Raw genomic sequence first — 15,385 nt, 5'->3', positions numbered from 1 at the left:
TATAATCCAACGACAGGAAATAATCAATCAACATATGCAATTAGATATTCAATGTTCATCTACTTCACTCCCATTCATGTGGTACTAATCTATAGGATATTTAGAGGTATGATACTTAGGTATCCATCTCGTCTCTGGACAGGAATCCTACTCGTTACTGGACCGAAGTCATACCAAGCCCTAATATACATGATGCCTGAATGCTACAAGAAATATGCAATTCTCATCCAAGCCTCCAACTTCTATACTCGTCACTAGTTCCTCTCGAACCTAACATACATGGTCAACAATTATTTCTGTTTTATGACCACATCATTAGTTCCATCGAACATAATTATCTCAACATCAACCATTCCTCTTCATGAAGCATTAGTCTATTTACTCAATCATAATAACTCAAAAACAATTTTCTTGTCAATCCTTATCGAACAAAAATAAACAAATTAGAAAATCAGAAACTGCTCAAAAAATCGAGTCGAACGTCCAAAAAAGTTATCATAGGGCTGACGGTCAAATTCTCTAAGGCACCCTCTCGGCCAGCCCGCCCATCAAGAATAACATTTAGACGAAGGCGTTCGTCTCGAAATACTGACGGTTGGACCGTCACCTTTCTGACTCCCGTCAGCTCGTTCAAGCTGGTGTCCTTCTCTAGCACAATAACGGTCTGACCGTGAACCAAGTGACGCCCGTCATTGCTTGGCAAAACACAACAATCTACGATTTCACCATCGCAACACTTCCAGATCTCAACATTTGAGCCAATACAACCCCACACGCATAAAAATCACCATACACGAACAATATAACATTTAACACATAAAAACACATAGATTCAACACAAATATCATCGAATAATCTTGAAATCATCATGTTTATCAAATCATCACATATATTCATAAACACCAAAAATCCGAATTGAACACATAAATTCACATAAATTGCATCATTAAAAGATCATAATTCAGAATAATATAATAACAATATAGAGAGGTTTTTCACAAACCATCTCAAGGTTCAAATTCCAGATCAATGGAAGAAAAAGAGAAGAAGGAAAAGAAAAGGGTTGAGGAATCCCCACTATCCCCCATGCTTAAACACAAATATATCGAACAATCCCCCTTACCTCGATTATGCAGAAAAGCTTGAAACTTTGAAGACTTTGACTATGGAAACTCTCCTCTTTCACTATGTTTGCTAGGGTTTACTATCTCCTCATCTTACTCTTTATTTCATCAAAATTCTAAGTTCCTCTACTCTTCTCTTCTATTTAAATAAAACCTAATTTATTTTATTTTAATAATTTCTACTAATTCCCTCATTTCTCAATAACTCCACTTTCCTCTTTATATTTAATTAAATTCTATTTTATCACCCAAAACCACAGTTCCTCACATTCTCCACTAATTTGAATATTAAAATATAATTAAATTTTACCAATCCTCATTAATCTATATAATAATTAATTAAATCAATTACACTCTAAAAAATCAAATAAAATACTATGATAAAAATCAGGGTGCTACAACTCTCACCCACTTAAAGAATTTTTGCTCTCGAAAATTCACCTCAAAGGAACAACTCTGAACAAGACTTCCTCATCTGGCTCTCCACCTCCCACACCACGTTCCCTCAGCAGGTCCTCCCCATACCGTAACACCCTAAAATTCCCAACGAAACTTTAAAAATAAAAATCAGAGTAAATTAAAACAATTAAGCAATTAGGATGTCACATTCAACTGCAACCAACTCATACAATAAGATATGTAACACATATGTATTTAAAACATAGCAACTCATGATATAAGTCTAAACTTCAACATTCTATTAGCAGTGAAAAACATTAAACAACTGATTCGTTTTGAATCCTCTAACATACATAATAGGAAAGTAATTATAAAAAATTGTTAACCATAGAAGAATAACATAACCATCTCCACCAAACATAAAATAAAGAAACAAGCGTTCTCAACCCCCCCAGTGTTACATATCAAAGCAGACACCGACTCAACAAAAACATGAAGAAGAGTACTAACTTCCACGTCTCTATTGCGGATTATCTGCACGATGCACATGTAAAGGCAACATTCAAACATAAGGGGTGAGAAGTCACAATCATATAATGGAATTGCATAATAATATGTAGGCACACCAATATCACATATATGATTATCCAATCAACAGCTTTCACTCCCACACATTCCAAACAACATAACACAACACACACACACACGCACACACACACATATACACACACACACACACAATGTGACTCAACTCCGTGGTTTTAATGCACGTGGTACCAAATATGAACTCTCACATTCATTTCGTTCCCGATCCCCGCCATAGAATCAGAGCATGCCGAAATATCGTTACCATCACCGATCCCCACCATACCAGGAACCAGCTACTCGCACTCAATCCTCACCATATGATTGAGGCTCACCAAAAGCGTACCACCGTCCAAACACCATGCTACATGATTCATGAATGACATGCAACAACAACAATTATGCACATTGATATTCACCTTAATCAATGTATTACACCAGCACCATCCACCAAAACACCATACATGTTACAAGCATTCAACAAAAGCATCATAGTAAAATATCATGCACCAACATACAGTTCATACACAATTATCACACCACGACACCCAAACTACATGCTTCATCGCTATCATGCAACAAATATTCATTTCCAAACACCAAGACTATTTTTAAAATAAATTACGTTACATCAGCTTCCTAACACTTCGAACGATGACTCAATCGGACACCCGAAACTCAAGTTATGAATTTATTTAATTTTGACATAGCCATGGTAACCGGTTACATCAAAATTGATAACCGGTTACGCCAATTTCAAAAACAAAGAATAAACAAATTTTTTCAGTGGTAACCGGTTATGTCAAAACTCATAACCGGCTACACCCTCCAAAAATGCCCAGTTTTTACGTTTTTAGACTGTGTAACCAGTTACACCAAAATTGGTAACCGGTTACACATACAAAAAATTGAGTTTTCTGAAAAAATATCTTAGGCGTAACTGGTTACACCAAAACCTTTAACCGATTACCACTGAGACAGTGGCAATTTTCTGCAGTTTTTATGTTATGAAAACCAGTTCCAAAATATCCCCAAAACTCCAATTTTCATGAAGTATTATTTACCCAAATTGCTCATTCAGATTTCCAACAATACACAATATTCCAATCATTCACCAAACACCCAATTCGTCCATACATACAACACAATAACATCTGAAGGATAGAAAAACACTTAGAAAGGGGGGGTTTGAATAAGTGTAGCTTTAAAAACTTGACCGATAAAAATAAATTGCACAGTTATTTTTATCCTGATTCGTTGTTAACTAAACTACTCCAGTCCACCCCCGCAGAGATGATTTACCTCAACTGAGGATTTAATCCACTAATCGCACGGATTACAATGGTTCTCCACTTAGTCAGCAACTAAGTCTTCCAGAGTCTTCTGATCACACACTGATCACTCCAGGAACAACTGCTTAGATACCCTCTAAGACTTTCTAGAGTATTCTGATCCACACGATCACTCTAGTTACAACCTGCTTAGATAACCTCTAAGACTTCCTAGAGTATTCTGATCCACACGATCACTCTAGTTCCTTACAACTTAATGTAATCAATTCTAAGAGTATTACAATTGCTTCTTAAAAGCTATAATCACAAACTGTGATATTTCTCTTAACGTTTAAGCTTAATCTCACTAATATATTACAACAGCAATGTAGTGAGCTTTGATGAAGATGAAGATTCTGAGCTTTGAATAGAACAGAGTTTCAGCAAGTTAATATGAGTTGTTTTTGTTCAGAATCGTTAACCTTGCTTCTCATCAGAACTTCATATTTATAGGCGTTGGAGAAGATGACCGTTGAGTGCATTTAATGCTTTGCGTGTTCCGTACAGCATCGCATTTAATGTTATACGCTTTTGTCAACTACCTCGAGCCTTGTTCACGCTGTGTCTACTGACGTTGCCTTTAATAGCTTCTAACGTTCCTTTTGTCAGTCAGCGTAGCCTGCCACATGTACTTCCTTCTGATCTGATGTTTGTGAATACAACGTTTGAATATCATCAGAGTCAAACAGCTTGGTGCAAAGCATCTTCTGATCTTCTGACCTTGAAGTGCTTCTGAGCGTGATACCATCAGAACTTCAGTGCTTCTGATCTCATGTTCTTCTGATGCTTCCATAGACCCATGTTCTGATTCTGCTTCGACCATCTTCTGATGTCTTGCCAGACCATGTTCTGATGTTGCATGCTGAACCCTTTGAGACAAAGCTTCTGAGCGCTGAATTATGCATACTCTTTATATATTTCCTGAAAAGGAAATTGCATTGGATTAGAGTACCATATTATCTTAAGCAAAATTCATATTATTGTTATCATCAAAACTAAGATAATTGATCAGAACAAATCTTGTTCTAACAATCTCCCCCTTTTTGATGATGACAAAAACATATATAAATGATATGAATTTGCGATCAGAAAGAGCAGACGGCAAAAGACAAATTACACAGCTATAGCATAAGCATGTGAATATATCTCCCCCTGAGATTAACAATCTCCCCCTGAAATAAATACTCGAAGAACTTTAATAAAAGACTTCCCTGATTATTTCGGTAGAGACGATCACATAAGCTTCTGTCTTCAGAGAATTCATAGCTTCTGACTTCTGCTTCCATTGGACAGCTTCAGAACTTGAATTTCTTTAGATCCCTAGAACACTCATAGCTTCTGATTCCTGCTTCCATTTAGGACAGCTTCAGAACTTGAATTTCTTTGATCTTCAGAACATTCACAGCTTCTGATTTCTGCTTCCATTTAGGACAGCTTCAGAACTTGAATTTCTTTAATCTTCAGAACATTCACAGCTTCTGATTTCTGCTTCCCTCGGATAGCTTCAGAGCTTTGAATTTCTACCAACATCACTTCATGCTAGATTTGTATCAGAACATTGTTGAATGTACCAGAGCATCATCAGAGCATCTTTACATCCTGAAATGTTACAGAACAAAAACTAAACGACAAAAGTCAGCATGAACGAGTCAGAACATAAAATGTATATTAGAACACATGATATGTATCAGAGCCATATAGGCTAAAATAATGTATCAGAGCAAATAGAATTTTGTCAGAACAAATAGACAAATATGGATGAAATTCTATTATCAGTGCTTCTGATTCTGAAGCTTGACAGCACTCAGCTTGCTTCAGTTTCCAAGAGCTATCTCTGATCATTTCTTCTTGCTTCTGATTCTGAAGCTTCATAGCACTCAGCTTGCTTCAAGAATCCAAGAACTTGATTCATCTTGTTGCTCCTCATGTTGGTCTTGAATGATTCCTGCAGCAACACAACTTAAAAACATATGAAGCTTGCAGCTTCTGTTAGTAAATGTGGGGTCTTTTACCCAGCAACTGATAGATTAATCAAATCATTTATCATTTATCTTCTCCCCCTTTTTGTCATAACATCAAAAAGAATATATCAAAAGATTCAGATGTATAAAACGACAAACAAAATCAATGAAATGCAAAACAAAGAAACTTTTCATTGATAATCAATAGATATTACATGAGAAGATGTTTAACAAGCAGATGCAACAAGGAAAGAAAACTACTAAGACCAAAGACTAAGATCCTAGCCTACGCAAAATCCGCGCCAGAACATCATGAATCCCGTCAGTGCTTGTAGCTTGCCTTGCCATGAAGGAGCGAAACTCAGCATTGGCTACTTCTTGCGCGTCCAAACGAGAAGCCAGCATAGCTTGATTCTGATGAAGAGCTTCCAAGGTCTCCATCAGAGCTGAGGCTTCACCAGAAGAAGAGGCACCAGAATTTCTGCCAAAAGGGACAGCAATCTCAGCAGGGTGATCTTCTGGAAGGTCTTTAGCTTGTGCATCTTCCATTTCCTCATCTGAGTCTGACTCAGAAGTAGCCTTAGCATATTCTGGTTCAGGCAGCTCAGAAGTTCCAACTTCCAACGCTTGAAGAATAGCTGCTAGGTTTGTTGGAGGAGTAGGACCAGCAACTTCAGCAGGATAAACCACTACTGGAAAGACCATGTGAGGTGCTTTTTCAGAAGGGTTCATTCTGAACCAGTTAAACAGCCACTGAAAATCTCCAGTCAGCACAGGAAACCATGGTCTCCACACCACGATGTCTCTGCAGAGATTTTCTTCTTCCAACTCATCTGCAGGTATCTTCTCCTCAAGAACTCTTCTGTTCCTGATGAGATGGTGATAGCTGCTTTCACCAACTTCCAACCGAAGACCACGAACACCAGGAGCTTCAGACATGATCCTTCTCTGAGTGTCTGTAGCCCTAACCAGAAAATCCTGACGAAAGGTATCCCAAAGGTTGCTTGTAGCATACTCATCCAGATGGTTAAGGTGAGCAGCACCCAGAATCTCCAACCAGCCATTTACATCAGAATGTAAAAGCTCCAGAAATGATTGAGTGGTAGGGGTTGGAGGGTTGACAGTGAACCTGGAGTCGGGAAAAACAACACTGTAGGGGTTAGGTGTTCTGGTGGGAAAAGGGTGTGAGAGAGATGAAGAAATATCTGATGGATGGGTTGAAGGAGAGGAGATATCAGATGGTGAAGAAGGTGGTTCCGAGAGGATGAATGAGGAGGAAGAGGTGGTGGAGGTCTGTGAAGAGGGAGGTGATTGAGGGGTACCGTCAAGGGGTTGATACACACGTCTAGAGTAGTTTCCAGACATCATAGCTTCAAACGGGTTCACTTTGAGAGGGTCATAGGTGATCCTTACTCTTTTTGATTTGGTTTCTAGTTCAGCAGTTGCCTTTCTCTTTTGTTTTCGATCATTTTCTTGATTCCCAGAGCTTGACGATGGATTCATGATGAAGTTGCAGATATTGGAAACTGCTAGGGTTTATGATATGAATGCAAAGAGAGAGAACGAAAAAGAAACTGAATGCAAAGTGAGAGAAATATAAGAGGGAAAAGAAACGTTTGAAGAATATAAAAAGAAAACTGAAAGAGAGTAAATGATGAAAAGCATTTAATGTTACGTGACGTGAGGAGAGATAATAATGACAAAAGACGTGATTTGCACAATTACCTAAGTAGACGTCCCCTCAACTGCACGCACGCTTGTCCAGGAATAGTGAACACGTGTTTACCATCAAGATATCCAGTTACAGCTGTTTTGCTTTTAAAGAGATTCTGAATCAACTTAGACAATGAAACGTTAGTAATAACCGAATCATAATTACTAAAAGATTTCAATCAGAACTTCTGATTAAAAAATAATCCACTTTCATTTCAGAAGATACTCATACATAAGAACTTCTCATCTTCTCATTCTGGGCATAAATCCATACTGATGTTCTTCAGAATGAACTTAAACCTATCTTCAGCCAGGGGTTTTGTAAAGATATCAGCCCATTGATGGTCTGTATCCACAAAGTTTAAAGATAGAACACCCTTCTGAACATAGTCCCTTATGAAATGATGTTTAATCTCAATATGTTTAGCTTTTGAATGAAGAATAGGATTCTTAGATAAACATATAGCAGAAGTATTATCACAGAATATAGGAATGTTACTCTCATATATCTGATAATCTTCTAGCTGACTCTTCATCCAGAGCATCTGTGTACTGCAACCAGCAGCAGCGACATATTCTGCTTCTGTTGTTGATAGAGCAATAGTTGCTTGCTTCTTGCTATACCAGGAGATCAAATGACTTCCAAGAAATTGGCAACTTCCTGAAGTACTCTTTCTTTCAATTCTGTCTCCAGCATAGTCAGCATCGCAGAATCCTACTAAGTTGTATTCTTTAGATTTTCTGTAAACTAAGCCAACATTAGTAGTACCTTTCAGATACCTTAGAATTCTCTTAACAGCAGTTAAATGAGATTCTCTAGGATCTGATTGGAATCTAGCACACAAACAAACACTGAACAGAATGTCAGGTCTAGAAGCAGTCAAATATAGAAGAGATCCAATCATACCTCTGTATAACTTCTGATCTACCTTCTTACTTACCTCATCCTTACCTAGAATGCATGTTGGATGCATAGGAGTTTTGGCTTCTTTGCAGTCTAGAAAATTAAACTTCTTCAGAAGTTCCTTCACATACTTGGTTTGGTGAACATATGTTCCTTCTGATGTTTGATTTATTTGTATTCCAAGGAAATACTTGAGTTCTCCCATCATGCTCATTTCAAACTCAGCCTGCATAGACTCAGCAAACTCCTTTCCAAGTGTAGCATTAGATGTTCCAAAAATAATATCATCTACATATATTTGACAAATTAAAATATCCCTTTTAAAGGTTTTACAAAAGAGAGTAGTGTCCACTTTTCCTCTAGTGAAACCATTATCCAGAAGGAAAGAACTTAAGCGTTCATACCAAGCTCTGGGAGCTTGTTTCAATCCATACAACGATTTCTTTAGTTTAAAAACATGATTAGGAGACATAGAGTCTTCAAAACCAGGAGGTTGATGGACATAAACTTCTTCATCTATATAACCATTTAAGAAGGCACTCTTAACATCCATCTGATAGAGAGTGATGTTGTGTTGAGTGGCAAATGAAATTAATAGACGAATAGATTCTAACCTGGCCACTGGTGCAAAGGTTTCTGTATAGTCAATCCCTTCTTGCTGACTATAACCCTGAGCCACCAGTCTGGCTTTGTTCCTTACCACTTCACCTTTCTCACTGAGCTTGTTTCTGAAGACCCATTTTGTACTGATTATATTGAATCCATCTGGTCTAGGAACAAGATCCCAAACATCATTCCTTGTAAACTGATTCAGTTCTTCTTGCATAGCAATTATCCAGTCTGGATCTTCTAGAGCATGATCAACAGAAGTTGGCTCGATCAAAGATACAAGACCTAATTGACAGTCTGCATTGTTCTTAAGGAATGCTCTTGTTCTGATTGGATCATCCTTCTTTCCAAGAATGACATCTTCTGAATGACCAGAGATGAGTCTGGATGATCTTCTGACAGATGGTTCTTCAGAAATGCTTAAATTCTCCAGAGAAGCTGATACTTGATCTTCAGATTCTTTGCTTCTGGGAAGCTCTGCTTCTGATGCGTTGCTTCTTGGCTCAACAACTTCTGATACATCAATATCACAATCTGCAAAATTATCAAACTGCTTTGGTTTTTCAGAACCAAGCTTATCATCAAACCTGATATTGATTGATTCTTCTACAATCAATGTTTCAGTATTGTATACTCTGTAGCCTTTTGAGCGTTCAGAATATCCAAGAAGGAAACATTTTTGTGCTTTGGAATCAAACTTACCAAGATGATCTTTAGTGTTCAGAATAAAGCATACACATCCAAAAGGATGGAAATATGAAATGTTGGGCTTTATATTCTTCCACAATTCATAAGGAGTCTTATTTAGAATAGGTCTGATAGAGATTCTATTCTGAATATAGCATGCAGTGTTTATTGCTTCTGCCCAGAAATGCTTAGCCATATTGGTTTCATTGATCATGGTTCTGGCCATTTCTTGCAGAGTCATATTCTTTCGTTCTACAACTCCATTTTGCTGTGGAGTTCTAGGACAAGAGAAATCATGGGCAATACCATTTTCTTTGAAGAACTCTTCAAAGAATCTGTTCTCAAATTCACCACCATGATCACTTCTAACCTTTATGATTTTACACTCTTTTTCAGATTGAATCTGAATGCAGAAATCAAAGAACACTGAATGAGACTCATCCTTGTGTTTCAAGAATTTTACCCATGTCCAGCGGCTATAATCATCTACGATGACTAATCCATATTTCTTCCCTCTGACAGATGCTGTTTTGACTGGGCCAAACAGATCAATGTGCAAGAGTTCTAATGGCCTTGAGGTAGAAACAACATTCTTGGACTTGAATGCAGGTTTAGAGAACTTGCCCTTCTGACATGCTTCACAAAGAGCATCTGATTTGAATTTCAGATTAGGGAGTCCTCTGACAAGATCCAGTTTGTTAATCTGATAAATCTTTCTCAAACTAGCATGACCTAATCTTCTGTGCCAGACCCACTGCTCTTCAGAAACAGACATAAGACAAGTCACCTTCTGAATCATAAGATCTTGCAGATCTGTCTTATAAATGTTGTTCTTCCTCTTGCCTGTAAATAGGATTGAGCCATCCTTCTGATTTACAGCCTTGCAAGACTTTTGATTAAAAATTATATCATAACCATTGTCACTCAATTGACTGATAGATAAGAGGTTATGTGTTAATCCTTCTACAAGAAGTACATTAGAAATGGAAGGAGAGTTACCAGACTTTATAGTTCCAGAGCCAATTATCTTGCCCTTCTGATCTCCTCCAAACTTGACTTCTCCTCCAGACTTAAGCACCAGGTCTTGGAACATAGACCTTCTTCCTGTCATGTGTCGTGAGCATCCAGAGTCCAGGTACCACGACATGTTGTGCTTTGTCCTTTTTGCAGCCAAGGATATCTGCAATAGGAATAATCTTATCCTTAGGTACCCACATTTTCTTGGGTCCTTTCTTGTTAGATTTTCTCAAGTTCTGATTGAACTTGGATTTAACATTGTAAGCAATAGGAGGAACAACATGATAATTCTTAATGTGAGTTTCATGATATTTCCTAGGTTGTGTCACATGCTTCTTAGTGTGTGTAATGTGAAAACTTTGAGCATGTGAAGTGTGCCTAATATCATGGGAGTGGCCATACTTGAACTGATCATACAATGGCTTGTATGTGATTTTCATTTCATCAACAGGTTCAAGTTTGTATGGGGTTTCACCCTCAAAACCAATGCCGACTCTTTTGTTTCCAGACACAGCATATATCATAGAAGCTAGCTGACTTCTGCCAATACTTCTAGATAAGAACTTCCTGAAACTTAAATCATATTCTTTCAGAATATGGTTTAGACTAGGAGTGGATTTTTCTGAATCAGAAGGAGATCCAACATTATTGGATAATTTTAAAAGTTTTTCTTTTAATTCAGAATTCTCCAACTCAAGCTTCTTTGTTTCAAATTCAAATAGCTTTTTCAGCTTTTTGTATTTGAGACTAATCTGAGACTTGAATTCCAGAAGTTCTGTTAGACTGGAAACTAACTCATCTCTAGTAAGTTCAGAAAATACCTCTTCAGAATCTGATTCTGATGTAGATTCTGATCCGTCATCTTCTGTCGCCATCAGCGCACAGTTAGCCTGCTCATCTTCAGAGTCTGAATCATCTTCTGACTCATCCCAGGTTGCCATAAGACCTTTCTTCTTATGAAACTTCTTCTTGAGATTTTCCTTCTGAAGTTTTGGACATTCATTCTTGAAGTGTCCAGGCTCATTGCATTCATAGCACATGACCTTCTTCTTGTCAAATCTTCTGTCATCAGAAGATTCTCCACGTTCAAATTTCTTTGAACTTCTGACGCCTCTGAACTTCCTTTGCTTGTTCTTCCAGAGTTGATTTAGCCTTCTGGAGATCAAGGACAGTTCATCTTCTTCTTCAGATTCTGATTCTTCAGGATCTTCTTCTCTAGCCTGAAAAGCGTTAGTGCATTTCTTGATATTGGATTTTAATGCAATAGACTTACCTTTCTTTTGAGGCTCGTTTGCATCCAGTTCAATTTCATGACTCCTCAGGGCACTGATCAGCTCTTCCAAAGAGACTTCATTTAGATTCTTCGCAATCTTAAATGCAGTCACCATAGGACCCCATCTTCTGGGTAAGCTTCTGATGATCTTCTTTACGTGATCAGCCTTGGTGTATCCCTTGTCAAGAACTCTCAATCCAGCAGTAAGAGTTTGAAATCTTGAAAACATCTTTTCAATGTCTTCATCATCCTCCATCTTGAAGGCTTCATATTTCTGGATTAGAGCAAGAGCTTTAGTCTCCTTGACTTGAGCATTTCCTTCATGAGTCATTTTCAAGGACTCATATATGTCATAGGCCGTTTCCCTGTTAGATATCTTCTCATACTCAGCATGAGAGATAGCATTCAGCAAAACAGTTCTGCATTTATGATGATTCCTGAAAAGCTTCTTCTGATCATCGCTCATTTCTTGCCTTGTCAGCTTTACGCCACTGGCATTTACCGGATGTTTGTAACCATCCATCAGAAGATCCCATAGATCACCATCTAGACCAAGAAAGTAACTTTCCAGTTTATCTTTCCAGTATTCAAAGTTTTCACCATCAAATACCGGCGGTCTAGTATAACCATTGTTACCGTTGTGTTGCTCAGCAGAGCCAGATGTAGATGTAGACTTTGCAGTTTCATCAGCCATCTTTTACTGAAGCGTTTTTCTCTTCCTGAATCTTTTCTAAACACGGTTAAGTGCTTGCACCTTAGAACCGGCGCTCTGATGCCAATTGAAGGATAGAAAAACACTTAGAAAGGGGGGGTTTGAATAAGTGTAGCTTTAAAAACTTGACCGATAAAAATAAATTGCACAGTTATTTTTATCCTGGTTTGTTGTTAACTAAACTACTCCAGTCCACCCCCGCAGAGATGATTTACCTCAACTGAGGATTTAATCCACTAATCGCACGGATTACAATGGTTCTCCACTTAGTCAGCAACTAAGTCTTCCAGAGTCTTCTGATCACACACTGATCACTCCAGGAACAACTGCTTAGATACCCTCTAAGACTTTCTAGAGTATTCTGATTCACACGATCACTCTAGTTACAACCTGCTTAGATAACCTCTAAGACTTCCTAGAGTATTCTGATCCACACGATCACTCTAGTTCCTTACAACTTAATGTAATCAATTCTAAGAGTATTACAATTGCTTCTTAAAAGCTATAATCACAAACTGTGATATTTCTCTTAACGTTTAAGCTTAATCTCACTAATATATTACAACAGCAATGTAGTGAGCTTTGATGAAGATGAAGATTCTGAGCTTTGAATAGAACAGAGTTTCAGCAAGTTAATATGAGTTGTTTTTGTTCAGAATCGTTAACCTTGCTTCTCATCAGAACTTCATATTTATAGGCGTTGGAGAAGATGACCGTTGAGTGCATTTAATGCTTTGCGTGTTCCGTACAGCATCGCATTTAATGTTATACGCTTTTGTCAACTACCTCGAGCCTTGTTCACGCTGTGTCTACTGACGTTGCCTTTAATAGCTTCTAACGTTCCTTTTGTCAGTCAGCGTAGCCTGCCACATGTACTTCCTTCTGATCTGATGTTTGTGAATACAACGTTTGAATATCATCAGAGTCAAACAGCTTGGTGCAAAGCATCTTCTGATCTTCTGACCTTGAAGTGCTTCTGAGCGTGATACCATCAGAACTTCAGTGCTTCTGATCTCATGTTCTTCTGATGCTTCCATAGACCCATGTTCTGATTCTGCTTCGACCATCTTCTGATGTCTTGCCAGACCATGTTCTGATGTTGCATGCTGAACCCTTTGAGACAAAGCTTCTGAGCGCTGAATTATGCATACTCTTTATATATTTCCTGAAAAGGAAATTGCATTGGATTAGAGTACCATATTATCTTAAGCAAAATTCATATTATTGTTATCATCAAAACTAAGATAATTGATCAGAACAAATCTTGTTCTAACAACATCATCACACATCAAAATTTTCAGAACATAGAGAAAGGCAAAGCAATCACAAAGGGAATAAAACACTCGCCCATATGTTATCATACAATCCCTTATACAAAGGAAAGTCCCACCCTTACCTTATATGTTGAGCTTTGAAGTTTCTCTATTGGAGGTTCCTCTTCTTTTATGCCCTAGCTCCCTTTTTCCTTTTTCTTCTCTTTTTTATGTACTGACAGTTCTTCCTCACTAATCCCGCTTTTCTTATTTTATTATAATATTTTTTTAATTAATATCTTATTCCAACTAATTAAAATAAATATTATCCAACTAAATTATTACGTAAATAATCAAAATGATTATAATTAACTAATAATAATTAGTTCTAGCTACTCCTACCACTCCCACATCTCTGCATTTTTACTTAAACACTCCTTACACCTTTCAACGTATATTTCTAAGGCTACCACCCTATATCCAAGGACTCCTCTAACACATCAAATCACCAACAGACACATACAATCACACAATATACTTAAAATAAAATCGGAGTGTTACACATACCACCTTAATTAAAGAGATCTCTTTACCTCTCAAGTGTTTTGATTCTCGATATTCAATTTGAAAGGGTGATGTTTCATAAGTCAAGTTATCTCTCACTTGTACATCATCCAATTGAATCATATGGGATGGATCAAGAACTTTCTTAGGAAGTTGAGAAACATGAAAGACACTATGATAATGTTAAGGCAACTCGATAGGCAACTTCACCGACTCTTTTAAGGATCTGATAAGGACTAATAAAACCAGGTGTAAGCCTTCGAGATAGGTATGCAGAGGCGGCTGAGCAGTCTATGTATGAGGCAACCGCTAGAGTATACATGCTTCATCTTGTAGGATGTACTATCTTAGCAGATAAGTCTCATGTATATATGCGAGGTACATGTGGTTGTTTAGTAGTATTGACCATGTCTGCTGAGCATGAGGCGTGCTGCATTGATTGTTCTATATATTGCATTTCGAAAGGCGATTGTCTTTGAGACTAGACAACTTGTCGGTTAAATGAATTTATTTCAGATATAAAAAATTATTATTTCTTATAATTTAGTTTTTAGTTATGACATTTATTGGATGTTTGTTTCTTTTGGCAATGAATGAATTTAGATTATACTAGTTCCTAACCTTGAACAAATTTATTAGAAAAACGTGAGTTTGAGGTCTAGGCTGTCTTCTTGTTTTAATTTCTAAATTTAAACTTTATGGAAAGAGACTTTTATATACACATTGTTTTCATTATGGAAGTATTATGAACCAAACTTAATACAAGACCATTTGTTTTAACCTTAATTTTATAAGAATAAAAAATATATAGCCTAGCATCTTAAAAAACTATATAATTTTAAGTAAATCCATACGTACCAACTCAATTTAATGATATTCATTTATTTTTTACCATCCAATAAAAAATTATTTTTAAATTGTCTAAGAGTTAAGTCACAAATATCATTTTTTTCTTTCACTTTGACACTTTCAAATACATAAAATAAATATTTAAATTATATAAAATTCACTTTTGATTATTCCTATAGAATCCTAAATCTTATATAACATATCAAAATTATATTTTACTAGTAGGATAGATAAGATAAAACGTTACAAACTATTTATGAAAGACAAAATAATTTTATTGGATAATATTTCTATTGAATGACAGTGTACAATTTTTTTATACTCTTAATGCATTTACATTAAACCTTCTATAAAATGTCAAGACTACTTAAAATCTGACATGTAAAATATAATAAAATGTTAGA

The sequence above is a fragment of the Vicia villosa genome, linkage group LG7, assembly GCF_029867415.1.
Source record: "Vicia villosa cultivar HV-30 ecotype Madison, WI linkage group LG7, Vvil1.0, whole genome shotgun sequence".
Lineage (NCBI taxonomy): Eukaryota > Viridiplantae > Streptophyta > Magnoliopsida > Fabales > Fabaceae > Vicia > Vicia villosa.
This window is presented reverse-complemented; position numbering follows the sequence as displayed.